We start from the raw sequence: 14,890 nt of genomic DNA on the forward strand, positions 1-14,890 counted from the left end.
TGCTGTGGGCTGTTTACTATGGATTCTGTTGCAATTCCTCTTAGGCTTTGTCTTTCTGGGTTTTTCCTTGCTGCTTCCTCTTTGCTCTTCTAGGTATTGTATCTACTACTGGTGTTTTGTAGAGATCAGTTTCTTTACTGCTGGTTTGGACCTACTGGCTGATAGGAATTTGTTGCGCTGGAGAATGCTTCAGGCGGCTAATCCTCTTTGTTATGGTTTTCTCTTGTCTTAGCAAGCATCTGCTAGCTCTATGTTTTTTTGTCTTCATGTTGTTCTGCTCTGCTGCATCATGGACTTGGTTTTTCCTCGCCCATGGAAACTGCTGCTGTTTTAAATACTTTCCAGGCGGTATGCTATTTATGTTGGCTATGCTTCGGAGATCTTCTTGATTCCAGATGGTTTGGTCTGTTTGCTGTTGATGTCTGCCCTCTGTCTGAGCGCCTTGATTCAAGTTGTTGCTCTGCTCTGTTGACTCTCGGTTTTCCCTTTGCCCATGGTGGCTGCTGCTGTCTTCAATTCTTGCTGATTGGTTTGAAGAAGAGCTGCTCTCATCTTCCTTACTTGGTGACAGTGGCTTTTGGTTGTTAATCAAGCTTGTTTGTCTGTCATATCTTTTTGCTTGTTGGTTAGGTGGGCACCTTATCATTGATTAGGTTCCTCGTTTAACTAATACTAGCTTATTTCTCTTTTGGTTTGCATGGCTCTTTTTAGATAGCCTTGATGTGAATGTTTTGTTAGAGAGCCTGTTTCCTTTACGTATATACTTGTATTTTGAATTCACTGGTTTTACAGCCTTGTTTTCTTTTGATCTTTGAACATTTTTACATTTTGAAAAAAAAAAAAACATAACACTTTTTATATAAGATAACTTAGTAATCTTAAGTTTAAAGATCACTTACATAATTGTCACATGAGCCTTTCCATAGACACAAGTCATCTCTCTATATATAATTCTCATGCGAATCAATTCAGTGTACATGTTGTTCGACAAACACCTATATATTAATTTTAGTTATCCCTCATACCTCGGTTTATGAGAACAATTCCTTCATTTCATAAAAAAAAAAACATAATATGTATCAGTCTCAACAATTCTAATTAATGTCTAATTTTAATAGAGCATTAACCAATAACATTTCAGAACAATACTTTGATGCAATAAGAATCTTATAATTATTCCTATAATTATAATAACTTCACAATTTATTTTGCAAAGAATTTTTGTCTCAAGAATTTTTTCTTTACTCTAGATTTTTAACAAATATTATATTCATTAATAAAATATTTAATGAATATTAAAGATAAATAAGCTTCTATTAATAAATTAAATATATTTACTTGAACAAAATCAATGTCACGGGATGAAATCCCAAAAATCCAAGTAGTCTAGGAATAAGGCTCTCGGGTTGGATAATTGGTTAATCAATTGGTCCTAGTAATCTTATCCATTCTCCCTAACCAAGAAGGTTGATAGCTTATAATGGGCATTTAGTAGGCCAAGGTTGTAAAACCTCTGGGCGAAAAATTATAAATTGACTAGTTTCATGTAAAACAAAAGGAAACAAATTTGTAACTCCCGATCGGGTTATCGGAAAATTCTGAAAATTTTCGTGGAGCCTTCTAATATGATTCCTTAGGTTGGGTTAAAATTTCAGAATTTTTAGAGAAATTCGGAAATTTGACGAAAAATCACAATTTGACTAGTTTTACGTTATTGGATGTAATTTTAAATCCGACCATCGGATTGAGCTGAAATTTTATGAGAAACCTTAAAATATATTGAATAAAATCTAGTTAAAATTTTAGGATGAAAAAAGCTCGGTATTGCTATCAAAGAATAAGGACCGTCAAATGGAAGCAAAAAGACTCATTAAGGGTAAAATAGTAATTTGACATTAAAAATAAAACAAGGCATCCCCTTTTCTGTTATGAACTGCCGACTACGCAGTAACAAATGTTGAAAGAAAAAAAGAAAGAAAATAAGAGAAGAACGTGAGAAGTTAAGAGCAAAACAAGAAAAAGTGAGAAGCACACTTAACTTCAAAGTTCTCATGGGATCCGGTGCAATAGTACTGGTATGATCGCACCTGTTAGTCCATGCAAGCGTAATTGTTATAAGCGCTTCGAAGGCGCCCCCAACCTGCGATCTGACCGTTGGATCGCGCCCGAATTTTTATTCGCTTTGATTGTTATTTATTTTGTTCCCAAAAAATAGATTTTTGCTTGCGGCGGTACTCTACAGTACGGTACAGTTACTGTTCAAAACCAAATTCTTGGTGGAATTAGGTGTCGACCTTTCGTTTCTTGAAGCGAAACGACATTCTGAACAAGACTAGTAGCCTCCGGCCTCTAGCCCCACCCTATCGATGGCGGGGAGGGGGGGGGAAGGGAACGCTGGGCGGATGGAAGAAGCAGGCAAAAAGGAGGGAGAGAAAAAGAAGGCTGGCCAAAATGAGGGGTGCAACACGAGGACTTCCCAGGAGGTCACCCATCCTAGTACTACTCTCGCCCAAGCACGTTTAACTGCAGAGTTCTGATGGGATCCGGTGCATTAGTGCTGGTATGATCGCACCCGTTAGTCCATGCACGTGCAATTGCTATAAGCGCTTCGAAGGCGCCCGCGAGGAGCGATGGGAGGCTCGAAAGGGCCGCAACCTGCGATCCGACCGGATTCTTATTCGCTTTGATTGTTATTTATTTTGTTTGTAAAAAATAGTTTTTTGCTTGCGGCGGTACTCTACAGTACGGTACAGTTACTGTTCAAAACCAAATTCTTGGTGGAATTAGGTGTCGACCTTTCGTTTCTTGAAGCGAAACGACATTCTGAACAAGACTAGTAGCCTCCGGCCTCTAGCCCCGCCCTATCGATGGCGGGAAGGGGGGGAAGGGAAGGCTGGGCGGATGGAGAAGCAGGCAAAAAGGAGGGAGAGAAAAAGAAGGCTGGCCAAAAGGAGGGGTGCAACACGAGGAGTTCCCAGGAGGTCACCCATCCTAGTACTACTCTCGCCCAAGAACGTTTAACTGCGGAGTTCTGATGGGATCCGGTGCATTAGTGCTGGTATGATCGCACACGTTGGTCCATGCACGCGCAATTGCTATAAGCGCTTCGAAGGCGCCCGCGAGGAGCGATGGGAGGCTCGAAAGGGCCGCAACCTGCGATCCGACCGGATTCTTATTCGCTTGATTGTTATTTATTTTGTTTGTAAAAAATAGTTTTTTTGCTTGCGGCGGTACTCTACAGTACGGTACAGTTACTGTTCAAAACCAAATTCTTGGTGGAATTAGGTGTCGACCTTTCGTTTCTTGAAGCGAAACGACATTCTGAACAAGACTAGTAGCCTCCGGCCGCTAGCCCCACCCTATCGATGGCGGGGAGGGGGGGGAAGGGAACGCTGGGCGGATGGAGAAGCAGGCAAAAAGGAGGGAGAGAAAAAGAAGGCTGGCCAAAATGAGGGGTGCAACACGAGGACTTCCCAGGAGATCACCTATCCTAGTACTACTCTCGCCCAAGCACGTTTAACTGCGGAGTTCTGATGGGATCCGGTGCATTAGTGCTGGTTTGATCGCGCCCGGTAGTCCATGCACGCACAATTGCTATAAGCGCTTCGAAGGCGCCCGTGAGGAGCGATGGGAGGCTCGAAAGGGTCGCAACCTGCGATCCGACCGGATTCTTATTCGCTTTGATTGTTATTTATTTTGTTTGTAAAAAATAGTTTTTTTGCCTGCGGCGGTACTCTACAGTACGGTACAGTTACTGTTCAAAACCAAATTCTTGGTGGAATTAGGTGTCGACCTTTCGTTTCTTGAAGCGAAACGACATTCTGAACAAGACTAGTAGCCTCCGGCCTCTAGCCCCACCCTATCGACGGCGGGGAGGGGGGGGAAGGGAAGGATGGGCGGATGGAGAAGCAGGCAAAAAGGAGGGAGAGAGAAAAGAAGGCTGGCCAAAATGAGGGGTGGCAACACGAGGAGTTTTTTGCTTGCGGCGGTACTCTACAGTACGGTACAGTTACTGTTCAAAACCAAATTCTTGGTGGAATTAGGTGTCGACCTTTCGTTTCTTGAAGCGAAACGACATTCTGAACAAGACTAGTAGCCTCCGGCCTCTAGCCCCACCCTATCGACGGCGGGGAGGGGGGGAAGGGAAGGATGGGCGGATGGAGAAGCAGGGCAAAAAGGAGGGAGAGAAAAAGAAGGCTGGCCAAAATGAGGGGTGCAACACGAGGAGTTTTTTGCTTGCGGCGGTACTCTACAGTACGGTACAGTTACTGTTCAAAACCAATTCTTGGTGGAATTAGGTGTCGACCTTTCGTTTCTTGAAGCGAAACGACATTCTGAACAAGACTAGTAGCCTCCGGCCTCTAGCCCCACCCTATCGACGGCGGGGAGGGGGGGAAGGGAAGGATGGGCGGATGGAGAAGCAGGCAAAAAGGAGGGAGAGAAAAAGAAGGCTGGCCAAAATGAGGGGTGCAACACGAGGAGTTTTTGCTTGCGGCGGTACTCTACAGTACGGTAACAGTTACTGTTCAAAACCAAATTCTTGGTGGAATTATGGTGTCGACCTTTCGTTTCTTGAAGCGAAAACGACATTCTGACAAGACTAGTAGCCTCCGGCCTCTAGCCCACCCTCATCGACGGCTGGGAGGGGGGAAGGGGAAGGATGGGCGGATGGAGAAGCAGGCAAAAAGGAGGGGAGAGAAAAAGAAGGCTGGCCAAAATGAGGGGGTGCAACACTAAGGACTTCCCAGGAGAATCACCCACTCCTAGTACTACTCTCGCCCAAGCAACGTTTAAAACTGCGGAGTTTCTGATGGGATCCGGTGCATTAGTTGCTGGTATGATCGCACCCGTTAGTCCATGCACGCGCATGAATATAAGCGCTTCGAAGGCGCCGCGAGGAGCGATGGGAGGCTCGAAAAGGGCCGCAACCTGCGATCCGACCGGATTCTTATGCCGCTTTGAGTTGTTATTTATTTTGTTTGTAAAAAAATTAGTTTTTTGCTTGCGGCGGTACTCTACAGTAACGGTACCATTACTGTTCAAAACCAAATTCTTGGTGGAATTAGGTGTCGACCTTTCGTTTCTTGAAGCGAAACGACATTCTGAACAAGACTAGTAGCCTCCGGCCTCTAGCCCCACCCTATCGATGGCGGGGAGGGGGGGGGAGGGAACGCTGGGCGGATGGAGAAGCAGGCAAAAAGGAGGGAGAGAAAAAGAAGGCTGGCCAAAATGAGGGGTGCAACACGAGGACTTCCCAGGAGGTCACCCATCCTAGTACTACTCTCGCCCAAGCACGTTTAACTGCGGAGTTCTGATGGGATCCGGTGCATTAGTGCTGGTATGATCGCACCCGTTAGTCCATGCACGCGCAATTGCTATAAGCGCTTCGAAGGCGCCCGCGAGGAGCGATGGGAGGCTCGAAAGGGCCGCAACCTGCGATCCGACCGGATTCTTATTCGCTTTGATTGTTATTTATTTTGTTTGTAAAAAATAGTTTTTTGCTTGCGGCGGTACTCTACAGTACGGTACAGTTACTGTTCAAAACCAAATTCTTGGTGGAATTAGGTGTCGACCTTTCGTTTCTTGAAGCGAAACGACATTCTGAACAAGACTAGTAGCCTCCGGCCTCTAGCCCCACCCTATCGATGGCGGGGAGGGGGGGGGGAGGGAACGCTGGGCGGATGGAGAAGCAGGCAAAAAGGAGGGAGAGAAAAAGAAGGCTGGCCAAAATGAGGGGTGCAACACGAGGACTTCCCAGGAGGTCACCCATCCTAGTACTACTCTCGCCCAAGCACGTTTAACTGCGGAGTTCTGATGGGATCCGGTGCATTAGTGCTGGTATGATCGCACCCGTTAGTCCATGCACGCGCAATTGCTATAAGCGCTTCGAAGGCGCCCGCGAGGAGCGATGGGAGGCTCGAAAGGGCCGCAACCTGCGATCCGACCGGATTCTTATTCGCTTTGATTGTTATTTATTTTGTTTGTAAAAAATAGTTTTTTGCTTGCGGCGGTACTCTACAGTACGGTACAGTTACTGTTCAAAACCAAATTCTTGGTGGAATTAGGTGTCGACCTTTCGTTTCTTGAAGCGAAACGACATTCTGAACAAGACTAGTAGCCTCCGGCCTCTAGCCCCACCCTATCGATGGCGGGGAGGGGGGGGGGAGGGAACGCTGGGCGGATGGAGAAGCAGGCAAAAAGGAGGGAGAGAAAAAGAAGGCTGGCCAAAATGAGGGGTGCAACACGAGGACTTCCCAGGAGGTCACCCATCCTAGTACTACTCTCGCCCAAGCACGTTTAACTGCGGAGTTCTGATGGGATCCGGTGCATTAGTGCTGGTATGATCGCACCCGTTAGTCCATGCACGCGCAATTGCTATAAGCGCTTCGAAGGCGCCCGCGAGGAGCGATGGGAGGCTCGAAAGGGCCGCAACCTGCGATCCGACCGGATTCTTATTCGCTTTGATTGTTATTTATTTTGTTTGTAAAAAATAGTTTTTTGCTTGCGGCGGTACTCTACAGTACGGTACAGTTACTGTTCAAAACCAAATTCTTGGTGGAATTAGGTGTCGACCTTTCGTTTCTTGAAGCGAAACGACATTCTGAACAAGACTAGTAGCCTCCGGCCTCTAGCCCCACCCTATCGATGGCGGGGAGGGGGGGGGGAGGGAACGCTGGGCGGATGGAGAAGCAGGCAAAAAGGAGGGAGAGAAAAAGAAGGCTGGCCAAAATGAGGGGTGCAACACGAGGACTTCCCAGGAGGTCACCCATCCTAGTACTACTCTCGCCCAAGCACGTTTAACTGCGGAGTTCTGATGGGATCCGGTGCATTAGTGCTGGTATGATCGCACCCGTTAGTCCATGCACGCGCAATTGCTATAAGCGCTTCGAAGGCGCCCGCGAGGAGCGATGGGAGGCTCGAAAGGGCCGCAACCTGCGATCCGACCGGATTCTTATTCGCTTTGATTGTTATTTATTTTGTTTGTAAAAAATAGTTTTTTGCTTGCGGCGGTACTCTACAGTACGGTACAGTTACTGTTCAAAACCAAATTCTTGGTGGAATTAGGTGTCGACCTTTCGTTTCTTGAAGCGAAACGACATTCTGAACAAGACTAGTAGCCTCCGGCCTCTAGCCCCACCCTATCGATGGCGGGGAGGGGGGGGGGAGGGAACGCTGGGCGGATGGAGAAGCAGGCAAAAAGGAGGGAGAGAAAAAGAAGGCTGGCCAAAATGAGGGGTGCAACACGAGGACTTCCCAGGAGGTCACCCATCCTAGTACTACTCTCGCCCAAGCACGTTTAACTGCGGAGTTCTGATGGGATCCGGTGCATTAGTGCTGGTATGATCGCACCCGTTAGTCCATGCACGCGCAATTGCTATAAGCGCTTCGAAGGCGCCCGCGAGGAGCGATGGGAGGCTCGAAAGGGCCGCAACCTGCGATCCGACCGGATTCTTATTCGCTTTGATTGTTATTTATTTTGTTTGTAAAAAATAGTTTTTTGCTTGCGGCGGTACTCTACAGTACGGTACAGTTACTGTTCAAAACCAAATTCTTGGTGGAATTAGGTGTCGACCTTTCGTTTCTTGAAGCGAAACGACATTCTGAACAAGACTAGTAGCCTCCGGCCTCTAGCCCCACCCTATCGATGGCGGGGAGGGGGGGGGGAGGGAACGCTGGGCGGATGGAGAAGCAGGCAAAAAGGAGGGAGAGAAAAAGAAGGCTGGCCAAAATGAGGGGTGCAACACGAGGACTTCCCAGGAGGTCACCCATCCTAGTACTACTCTCGCCCAAGCACGTTTAACTGCGGAGTTCTGATGGGATCCGGTGCATTAGTGCTGGTATGATCGCACCCGTTAGTCCATGCACGCGCAATTGCTATAAGCGCTTCGAAGGCGCCCGCGAGGAGCGATGGGAGGCTCGAAAGGGCCGCAACCTGCGATCCGACCGGATTCTTATTCGCTTTGATTGTTATTTATTTTGTTTGTAAAAAATAGTTTTTTGCTTGCGGCGGTACTCTACAGTACGGTACAGTTACTGTTCAAAACCAAATTCTTGGTGGAATTAGGTGTCGACCTTTCGTTTCTTGAAGCGAAACGACATTCTGAACAAGACTAGTAGCCTCCGGCCTCTAGCCCCACCCTATCGATGGCGGGGAGGGGGGGGGAGGGAACGCTGGGCGGATGGAGAAGCAGGCAAAAAGGAGGGAGAGAAAAAGAAGGCTGGCCAAAATGAGGGGTGCAACACGAGGACTTCCCAGGAGGTCACCCATCCTAGTACTACTCTCGCCCAAGCACGTTTAACTGCGGAGTTCTGATGGGATCCGGTGCATTAGTGCTGGTATGATCGCACCCGTTAGTCCATGCACGCGCAATTGCTATAAGCGCTTCGAAGGCGCCCGCGAGGAGCGATGGGAGGCTCGAAAGGGCCGCAACCTGCGATCCGACCGGATTCTTATTCGCTTTGATTGTTATTTATTTTGTTTGTAAAAAATAGTTTTTTGCTTGCGGCGGTACTCTACAGTACGGTACAGTTACTGTTCAAAACCAAATTCTTGGTGGAATTAGGTGTCGACCTTTCGTTTCTTGAAGCGAAACGACATTCTGAACAAGACTAGTAGCCTCCGGCCTCTAGCCCCACCCTATCGATGGCGGGGAGGGGGGGGGGAGGGAACGCTGGGCGGATGGAGAAGCAGGCAAAAAGGAGGGAGAGAAAAAGAAGGCTGGCCAAAATGAGGGGTGCAACACGAGGACTTCCCAGGAGGTCACCCATCCTAGTACTACTCTCGCCCAAGCACGTTTAACTGCGGAGTTCTGATGGGATCCGGTGCATTAGTGCTGGTATGATCGCACCCGTTAGTCCATGCACGCGCAATTGCTATAAGCGCTTCGAAGGCGCCCGCGAGGAGCGATGGGAGGCTCGAAAGGGCCGCAACCTGCGATCCGACCGGATTCTTATTCGCTTTGATTGTTATTTATTTTGTTTGTAAAAAATAGTTTTTTGCTTGCGGCGGTACTCTACAGTACGGTACAGTTACTGTTCAAAACCAAATTCTTGGTGGAATTAGGTGTCGACCTTTCGTTTCTTGAAGCGAAACGACATTCTGAACAAGACTAGTAGCCTCCGGCCTCTAGCCCCACCCTATCGATGGCGGGGAGGGGGGGGGAGGGAACGCTGGGCGGATGGAGAAGCAGGCAAAAAGGAGGGAGAGAAAAAGAAGGCTGGCCAAAATGAGGGGTGCAACACGAGGACTTCCCAGGAGGTCACCCATCCTAGTACTACTCTCGCCCAAGCACGTTTAACTGCGGAGTTCTGATGGGATCCGGTGCATTAGTGCTGGTATGATCGCACCCGTTAGTCCATGCACGCGCAATTGCTATAAGCGCTTCGAAGGCGCCCGCGAGGAGCGATGGGAGGCTCGAAAGGGCCGCAACCTGCGATCCGACCGGATTCTTATTCGCTTTGATTGTTATTTATTTTGTTTGTAAAAAATAGTTTTTTGCTTGCGGCGGTACTCTACAGTACGGTACAGTTACTGTTCAAAACCAAATTCTTGGTGGAATTAGGTGTCGACCTTTCGTTTCTTGAAGCGAAACGACATTCTGAACAAGACTAGTAGCCTCCGGCCTCTAGCCCCACCCTATCGATGGCGGGGAGGGGGGGGGGAGGGAACGCTGGGCGGATGGAGAAGCAGGCAAAAAGGAGGGAGAGAAAAAGAAGGCTGGCCAAAATGAGGGGTGCAACACGAGGACTTCCCAGGAGGTCACCCATCCTAGTACTACTCTCGCCCAAGCACGTTTAACTGCGGAGTTCTGATGGGATCCGGTGCATTAGTGCTGGTATGATCGCACCCGTTAGTCCATGCACGCGCAATTGCTATAAGCGCTTCGAAGGCGCCCGCGAGGAGCGATGGGAGGCTCGAAAGGGCCGCAACCTGCGATCCGACCGGATTCTTATTCGCTTTGATTGTTATTTATTTTGTTTGTAAAAAATAGTTTTTTGCTTGCGGCGGTACTCTACAGTACGGTACAGTTACTGTTCAAAACCAAATTCTTGGTGGAATTAGGTGTCGACCTTTCGTTTCTTGAAGCGAAACGACATTCTGAACAAGACTAGTAGCCTCCGGCCTCTAGCCCCACCCTATCGATGGCGGGGAGGGGGGGGGGAGGGAACGCTGGGCGGATGGAGAAGCAGGCAAAAAGGAGGGAGAGAAAAAGAAGGCTGGCCAAAATGAGGGGTGCAACACGAGGACTTCCCAGGAGGTCACCCATCCTAGTACTACTCTCGCCCAAGCACGTTTAACTGCGGAGTTCTGATGGGATCCGGTGCATTAGTGCTGGTATGATCGCACCCGTTAGTCCATGCACGCGCAATTGCTATAAGCGCTTCGAAGGCGCCCGCGAGGAGCGATGGGAGGCTCGAAAGGGCCGCAACCTGCGATCCGACCGGATTCTTATTCGCTTTGATTGTTATTTATTTTGTTTGTAAAAAATAGTTTTTTGCTTGCGGCGGTACTCTACAGTACGGTACAGTTACTGTTCAAAACCAAATTCTTGGTGGAATTAGGTGTCGACCTTTCGTTTCTTGAAGCGAAACGACATTCTGAACAAGACTAGTAGCCTCCGGCCTCTAGCCCCACCCTATCGATGGCGGGGAGGGGGGGGGAGGGAACGCTGGGCGGATGGAGAAGCAGGCAAAAAGGAGGGAGAGAAAAAGAAGGCTGGCCAAAATGAGGGGTGCAACACGAGGACTTCCCAGGAGGTCACCCATCCTAGTACTACTCTCGCCCAAGCACGTTTAACTGCGGAGTTCTGATGGGATCCGGTGCATTAGTGCTGGTATGATCGCACCCGTTAGTCCATGCACGCGCAATTGCTATAAGCGCTTCGAAGGCGCCCGCGAGGAGCGATGGGAGGCTCGAAAGGGCCGCAACCTGCGATCCGACCGGATTCTTATTCGCTTTGATTGTTATTTATTTTGTTTGTAAAAAATAGTTTTTTGCTTGCGGCGGTACTCTACAGTACGGTACAGTTACTGTTCAAAACCAAATTCTTGGTGGAATTAGGTGTCGACCTTTCGTTTCTTGAAGCGAAACGACATTCTGAACAAGACTAGTAGCCTCCGGCCTCTAGCCCCACCCTATCGATGGCGGGGAGGGGGGGGGGAGGGAACGCTGGGCGGATGGAGAAGCAGGCAAAAAGGAGGGAGAGAAAAAGAAGGCTGGCCAAAATGAGGGGTGCAACACGAGGACTTCCCAGGAGGTCACCCATCCTAGTACTACTCTCGCCCAAGCACGTTTAACTGCGGAGTTCTGATGGGATCCGGTGCATTAGTGCTGGTATGATCGCACCCGTTAGTCCATGCACGCGCAATTGCTATAAGCGCTTCGAAGGCGCCCGCGAGGAGCGATGGGAGGCTCGAAAGGGCCGCAACCTGCGATCCGACCGGATTCTTATTCGCTTTGATTGTTATTTATTTTGTTTGTAAAAAATAGTTTTTTGCTTGCGGCGGTACTCTACAGTACGGTACAGTTACTGTTCAAAACCAAATTCTTGGTGGAATTAGGTGTCGACCTTTCGTTTCTTGAAGCGAAACGACATTCTGAACAAGACTAGTAGCCTCCGGCCTCTAGCCCCACCCTATCGATGGCGGGGAGGGGGGGGGGAGGGAACGCTGGGCGGATGGAGAAGCAGGCAAAAAGGAGGGAGAGAAAAAGAAGGCTGGCCAAAATGAGGGGTGCAACACGAGGACTTCCCAGGAGGTCACCCATCCTAGTACTACTCTCGCCCAAGCACGTTTAACTGCGGAGTTCTGATGGGATCCGGTGCATTAGTGCTGGTATGATCGCACCCGTTAGTCCATGCACGCGCAATTGCTATAAGCGCTTCGAAGGCGCCCGCGAGGAGCGATGGGAGGCTCGAAAGGGCCGCAACCTGCGATCCGACCGGATTCTTATTCGCTTTGATTGTTATTTATTTTGTTTGTAAAAAATAGTTTTTTGCTTGCGGCGGTACTCTACAGTACGGTACAGTTACTGTTCAAAACCAAATTCTTGGTGGAATTAGGTGTCGACCTTTCGTTTCTTGAAGCGAAACGACATTCTGAACAAGACTAGTAGCCTCCGGCCTCTAGCCCCACCCTATCGATGGCGGGGAGGGGGGGGGGAGGGAACGCTGGGCGGATGGAGAAGCAGGCAAAAAGGAGGGAGAGAAAAAGAAGGCTGGCCAAAATGAGGGGTGCAACACGAGGACTTCCCAGGAGGTCACCCATCCTAGTACTACTCTCGCCCAAGCACGTTTAACTGCGGAGTTCTGATGGGATCCGGTGCATTAGTGCTGGTATGATCGCACCCGTTAGTCCATGCACGCGCAATTGCTATAAGCGCTTCGAAGGCGCCCGCGAGGAGCGATGGGAGGCTCGAAAGGGCCGCAACCTGCGATCCGACCGGATTCTTATTCGCTTTGATTGTTATTTATTTTGTTTGTAAAAAATAGTTTTTTGCTTGCGGCGGTACTCTACAGTACGGTACAGTTACTGTTCAAAACCAAATTCTTGGTGGAATTAGGTGTCGACCTTTCGTTTCTTGAAGCGAAACGACATTCTGAACAAGACTAGTAGCCTCCGGCCTCTAGCCCCACCCTATCGATGGCGGGGAGGGGGGGGGGAGGGAACGCTGGGCGGATGGAGAAGCAGGCAAAAAGGAGGGAGAGAAAAAGAAGGCTGGCCAAAATGAGGGGTGCAACACGAGGACTTCCCAGGAGGTCACCCATCCTAGTACTACTCTCGCCCAAGCACGTTTAACTGCGGAGTTCTGATGGGATCCGGTGCATTAGTGCTGGTATGATCGCACCCGTTAGTCCATGCACGCGCAATTGCTATAAGCGCTTCGAAGGCGCCCGCGAGGAGCGATGGGAGGCTCGAAAGGGCCGCAACCTGCGATCCGACCGGATTCTTATTCGCTTTGATTGTTATTTATTTTGTTTGTAAAAAATAGTTTTTTGCTTGCGGCGGTACTCTACAGTACGGTACAGTTACTGTTCAAAACCAAATTCTTGGTGGAATTAGGTGTCGACCTTTCGTTTCTTGAAGCGAAACGACATTCTGAACAAGACTAGTAGCCTCCGGCCTCTAGCCCCACCCTATCGATGGCGGGGAGGGGGGGGGGAGGGAACGCTGGGCGGATGGAGAAGCAGGCAAAAAGGAGGGAGAGAAAAAGAAGGCTGGCCAAAATGAGGGGTGCAACACGAGGACTTCCCAGGAGGTCACCCATCCTAGTACTACTCTCGCCCAAGCACGTTTAACTGCGGAGTTCTGATGGGATCCGGTGCATTAGTGCTGGTATGATCGCACCCGTTAGTCCATGCACGCGCAATTGCTATAAGCGCTTCGAAGGCGCCCGCGAGGAGCGATGGGAGGCTCGAAAGGGCCGCAACCTGCGATCCGACCGGATTCTTATTCGCTTTGATTGTTATTTATTTTGTTTGTAAAAAATAGTTTTTTGCTTGCGGCGGTACTCTACAGTACGGTACAGTTACTGTTCAAAACCAAATTCTTGGTGGAATTAGGTGTCGACCTTTCGTTTCTTGAAGCGAAACGACATTCTGAACAAGACTAGTAGCCTCCGGCCTCTAGCCCCACCCTATCGATGGCGGGGAGGGGGGGGGGAGGGAACGCTGGGCGGATGGAGAAGCAGGCAAAAAGGAGGGAGAGAAAAAGAAGGCTGGCCAAAATGAGGGGTGCAACACGAGGACTTCCCAGGAGGTCACCCATCCTAGTACTACTCTCGCCCAAGCACGTTTAACTGCGGAGTTCTGATGGGATCCGGTGCATTAGTGCTGGTATGATCGCACCCGTTAGTCCATGCACGCGCAATTGCTATAAGCGCTTCGAAGGCGCCCGCGAGGAGCGATGGGAGGCTCGAAAGGGCCGCAACCTGCGATCCGACCGGATTCTTATTCGCTTTGATTGTTATTTATTTTGTTTGTAAAAAATAGTTTTTTGCTTGCGGCGGTACTCTACAGTACGGTACAGTTACTGTTCAAAACCAAATTCTTGGTGGAATTAGGTGTCGACCTTTCGTTTCTTGAAGCGAAACGACATTCTGAACAAGACTAGTAGCCTCCGGCCTCTAGCCCCACCCTATCGATGGCGGGGAGGGGGGGGGGAGGGAACGCTGGGCGGATGGAGAAGCAGGCAAAAAGGAGGGAGAGAAAAAGAAGGCTGGCCAAAATGAGGGGTGCAACACGAGGACTTCCCAGGAGGTCACCCATCCTAGTACTACTCTCGCCCAAGCACGTTTAACTGCGGAGTTCTGATGGGATCCGGTGCATTAGTGCTGGTATGATCGCACCCGTTAGTCCATGCACGCGCAATTGCTATAAGCGCTTCGAAGGCGCCCGCGAGGAGCGATGGGAGGCTCGAAAGGGCCGCAACCTGCGATCCGACCGGATTCTTATTCGCTTTGATTGTTATTTATTTTGTTTGTAAAAAATAGTTTTTTGCTTGCGGCGGTACTCTACAGTACGGTACAGTTACTGTTCAAAACCAAATTCTTGGTGGAATTAGGTGTCGACCTTTCGTTTCTTGAAGCGAAACGACATTCTGAACAAGACTAGTAGCCTCCGGCCTCTAGCCCCACCCTATCGATGGCGGGGAGGGGGGGGGGAGGGAACGCTGGGCGGATGGAGAAGCAGGCAAAAAGGAGGGAGAGAAAAAGAAGGCTGGCCAAAATGAGGGGTGCAACACGAGGACTTCCCAGGAGGTCACCCATCCTAGTACTACTCTCGCCCAAGCACGTTTAACTGCGGAGTTCTGATGGGATCCGGTGCATTAGTGCTGGTATGATCGCACCCGTTAGTCCATGCACGCGCAATTGCTATAAGCGCTTCGAAGG

General features: G+C 49.5%; 23 non-coding genes and 1 pseudogene across 23 annotated transcripts; all 24 read right to left on the reverse strand.

Annotated features, from left to right (window-relative positions):
- Window positions 1-2,455: 2,455 nt before the first annotated feature.
- Window positions 2,456-2,574, reverse strand: LOC112324846 (5S ribosomal RNA). The gene has a single exon (XR_002978845.2). It is a non-coding gene; the product is annotated as a 5S ribosomal RNA (ribosomal RNA).
- A 379-nt stretch (window positions 2,575-2,953) lies between these two features.
- LOC112324844 (5S ribosomal RNA) lies at window positions 2,954-3,072 on the reverse strand. The gene has a single exon (XR_002978843.2). It is a non-coding gene; the product is annotated as a 5S ribosomal RNA (ribosomal RNA).
- A 380-nt stretch (window positions 3,073-3,452) lies between these two features.
- On the reverse strand, window positions 3,453-3,571 carry LOC127904627 (5S ribosomal RNA). Its single transcript, XR_008057927.1, has one exon. It is a non-coding gene; the product is annotated as a 5S ribosomal RNA (ribosomal RNA).
- Window positions 3,572-4,722: 1,151 nt separating this feature from the next.
- LOC127904637 (5S ribosomal RNA) lies at window positions 4,723-4,849 on the reverse strand (annotated as a pseudogene).
- A 384-nt stretch (window positions 4,850-5,233) lies between these two features.
- On the reverse strand, window positions 5,234-5,352 carry LOC127904540 (5S ribosomal RNA). The gene has a single exon (XR_008057840.1). It is a non-coding gene; the product is annotated as a 5S ribosomal RNA (ribosomal RNA).
- A 381-nt stretch (window positions 5,353-5,733) lies between these two features.
- LOC127904632 (5S ribosomal RNA) lies at window positions 5,734-5,852 on the reverse strand. The gene has a single exon (XR_008057932.1). It is a non-coding gene; the product is annotated as a 5S ribosomal RNA (ribosomal RNA).
- Window positions 5,853-6,233: 381 nt separating this feature from the next.
- Window positions 6,234-6,352, reverse strand: LOC127904651 (5S ribosomal RNA). The gene has a single exon (XR_008057947.1). It is a non-coding gene; the product is annotated as a 5S ribosomal RNA (ribosomal RNA).
- Window positions 6,353-6,733: 381 nt separating this feature from the next.
- LOC127904662 (5S ribosomal RNA) lies at window positions 6,734-6,852 on the reverse strand. Its single transcript, XR_008057958.1, has one exon. It is a non-coding gene; the product is annotated as a 5S ribosomal RNA (ribosomal RNA).
- A 381-nt stretch (window positions 6,853-7,233) lies between these two features.
- LOC127904673 (5S ribosomal RNA) lies at window positions 7,234-7,352 on the reverse strand. Its single transcript, XR_008057969.1, has one exon. It is a non-coding gene; the product is annotated as a 5S ribosomal RNA (ribosomal RNA).
- A 381-nt stretch (window positions 7,353-7,733) lies between these two features.
- Window positions 7,734-7,852, reverse strand: LOC127904546 (5S ribosomal RNA). The gene has a single exon (XR_008057846.1). It is a non-coding gene; the product is annotated as a 5S ribosomal RNA (ribosomal RNA).
- A 380-nt stretch (window positions 7,853-8,232) lies between these two features.
- Window positions 8,233-8,351, reverse strand: LOC127904557 (5S ribosomal RNA). Its single transcript, XR_008057857.1, has one exon. It is a non-coding gene; the product is annotated as a 5S ribosomal RNA (ribosomal RNA).
- Window positions 8,352-8,732: 381 nt separating this feature from the next.
- Window positions 8,733-8,851, reverse strand: LOC127904563 (5S ribosomal RNA). Its single transcript, XR_008057863.1, has one exon. It is a non-coding gene; the product is annotated as a 5S ribosomal RNA (ribosomal RNA).
- Window positions 8,852-9,231: 380 nt separating this feature from the next.
- On the reverse strand, window positions 9,232-9,350 carry LOC127904567 (5S ribosomal RNA). The gene has a single exon (XR_008057867.1). It is a non-coding gene; the product is annotated as a 5S ribosomal RNA (ribosomal RNA).
- Window positions 9,351-9,731: 381 nt separating this feature from the next.
- On the reverse strand, window positions 9,732-9,850 carry LOC127904579 (5S ribosomal RNA). The gene has a single exon (XR_008057879.1). It is a non-coding gene; the product is annotated as a 5S ribosomal RNA (ribosomal RNA).
- A 381-nt stretch (window positions 9,851-10,231) lies between these two features.
- On the reverse strand, window positions 10,232-10,350 carry LOC127904590 (5S ribosomal RNA). The gene has a single exon (XR_008057890.1). It is a non-coding gene; the product is annotated as a 5S ribosomal RNA (ribosomal RNA).
- Window positions 10,351-10,730: 380 nt separating this feature from the next.
- Window positions 10,731-10,849, reverse strand: LOC127904601 (5S ribosomal RNA). The gene has a single exon (XR_008057901.1). It is a non-coding gene; the product is annotated as a 5S ribosomal RNA (ribosomal RNA).
- Window positions 10,850-11,230: 381 nt separating this feature from the next.
- LOC127904612 (5S ribosomal RNA) lies at window positions 11,231-11,349 on the reverse strand. The gene has a single exon (XR_008057912.1). It is a non-coding gene; the product is annotated as a 5S ribosomal RNA (ribosomal RNA).
- A 381-nt stretch (window positions 11,350-11,730) lies between these two features.
- LOC127904620 (5S ribosomal RNA) lies at window positions 11,731-11,849 on the reverse strand. The gene has a single exon (XR_008057920.1). It is a non-coding gene; the product is annotated as a 5S ribosomal RNA (ribosomal RNA).
- A 381-nt stretch (window positions 11,850-12,230) lies between these two features.
- LOC127904629 (5S ribosomal RNA) lies at window positions 12,231-12,349 on the reverse strand. The gene has a single exon (XR_008057929.1). It is a non-coding gene; the product is annotated as a 5S ribosomal RNA (ribosomal RNA).
- A 381-nt stretch (window positions 12,350-12,730) lies between these two features.
- LOC127904634 (5S ribosomal RNA) lies at window positions 12,731-12,849 on the reverse strand. Its single transcript, XR_008057934.1, has one exon. It is a non-coding gene; the product is annotated as a 5S ribosomal RNA (ribosomal RNA).
- Window positions 12,850-13,230: 381 nt separating this feature from the next.
- LOC127904636 (5S ribosomal RNA) lies at window positions 13,231-13,349 on the reverse strand. The gene has a single exon (XR_008057936.1). It is a non-coding gene; the product is annotated as a 5S ribosomal RNA (ribosomal RNA).
- A 381-nt stretch (window positions 13,350-13,730) lies between these two features.
- On the reverse strand, window positions 13,731-13,849 carry LOC127904639 (5S ribosomal RNA). The gene has a single exon (XR_008057937.1). It is a non-coding gene; the product is annotated as a 5S ribosomal RNA (ribosomal RNA).
- A 381-nt stretch (window positions 13,850-14,230) lies between these two features.
- On the reverse strand, window positions 14,231-14,349 carry LOC127904642 (5S ribosomal RNA). The gene has a single exon (XR_008057938.1). It is a non-coding gene; the product is annotated as a 5S ribosomal RNA (ribosomal RNA).
- Window positions 14,350-14,730: 381 nt separating this feature from the next.
- Window positions 14,731-14,849, reverse strand: LOC127904645 (5S ribosomal RNA). The gene has a single exon (XR_008057941.1). It is a non-coding gene; the product is annotated as a 5S ribosomal RNA (ribosomal RNA).
- Window positions 14,850-14,890: the final 41 nt, after the last annotated feature.

The sequence above is a fragment of the Populus trichocarpa genome, chromosome 17 (assembly GCF_000002775.5).
Source record: "Populus trichocarpa isolate Nisqually-1 chromosome 17, P.trichocarpa_v4.1, whole genome shotgun sequence".
In the NCBI taxonomy this organism is placed as follows: Eukaryota; Viridiplantae; Streptophyta; class Magnoliopsida; order Malpighiales; family Salicaceae; genus Populus; species Populus trichocarpa.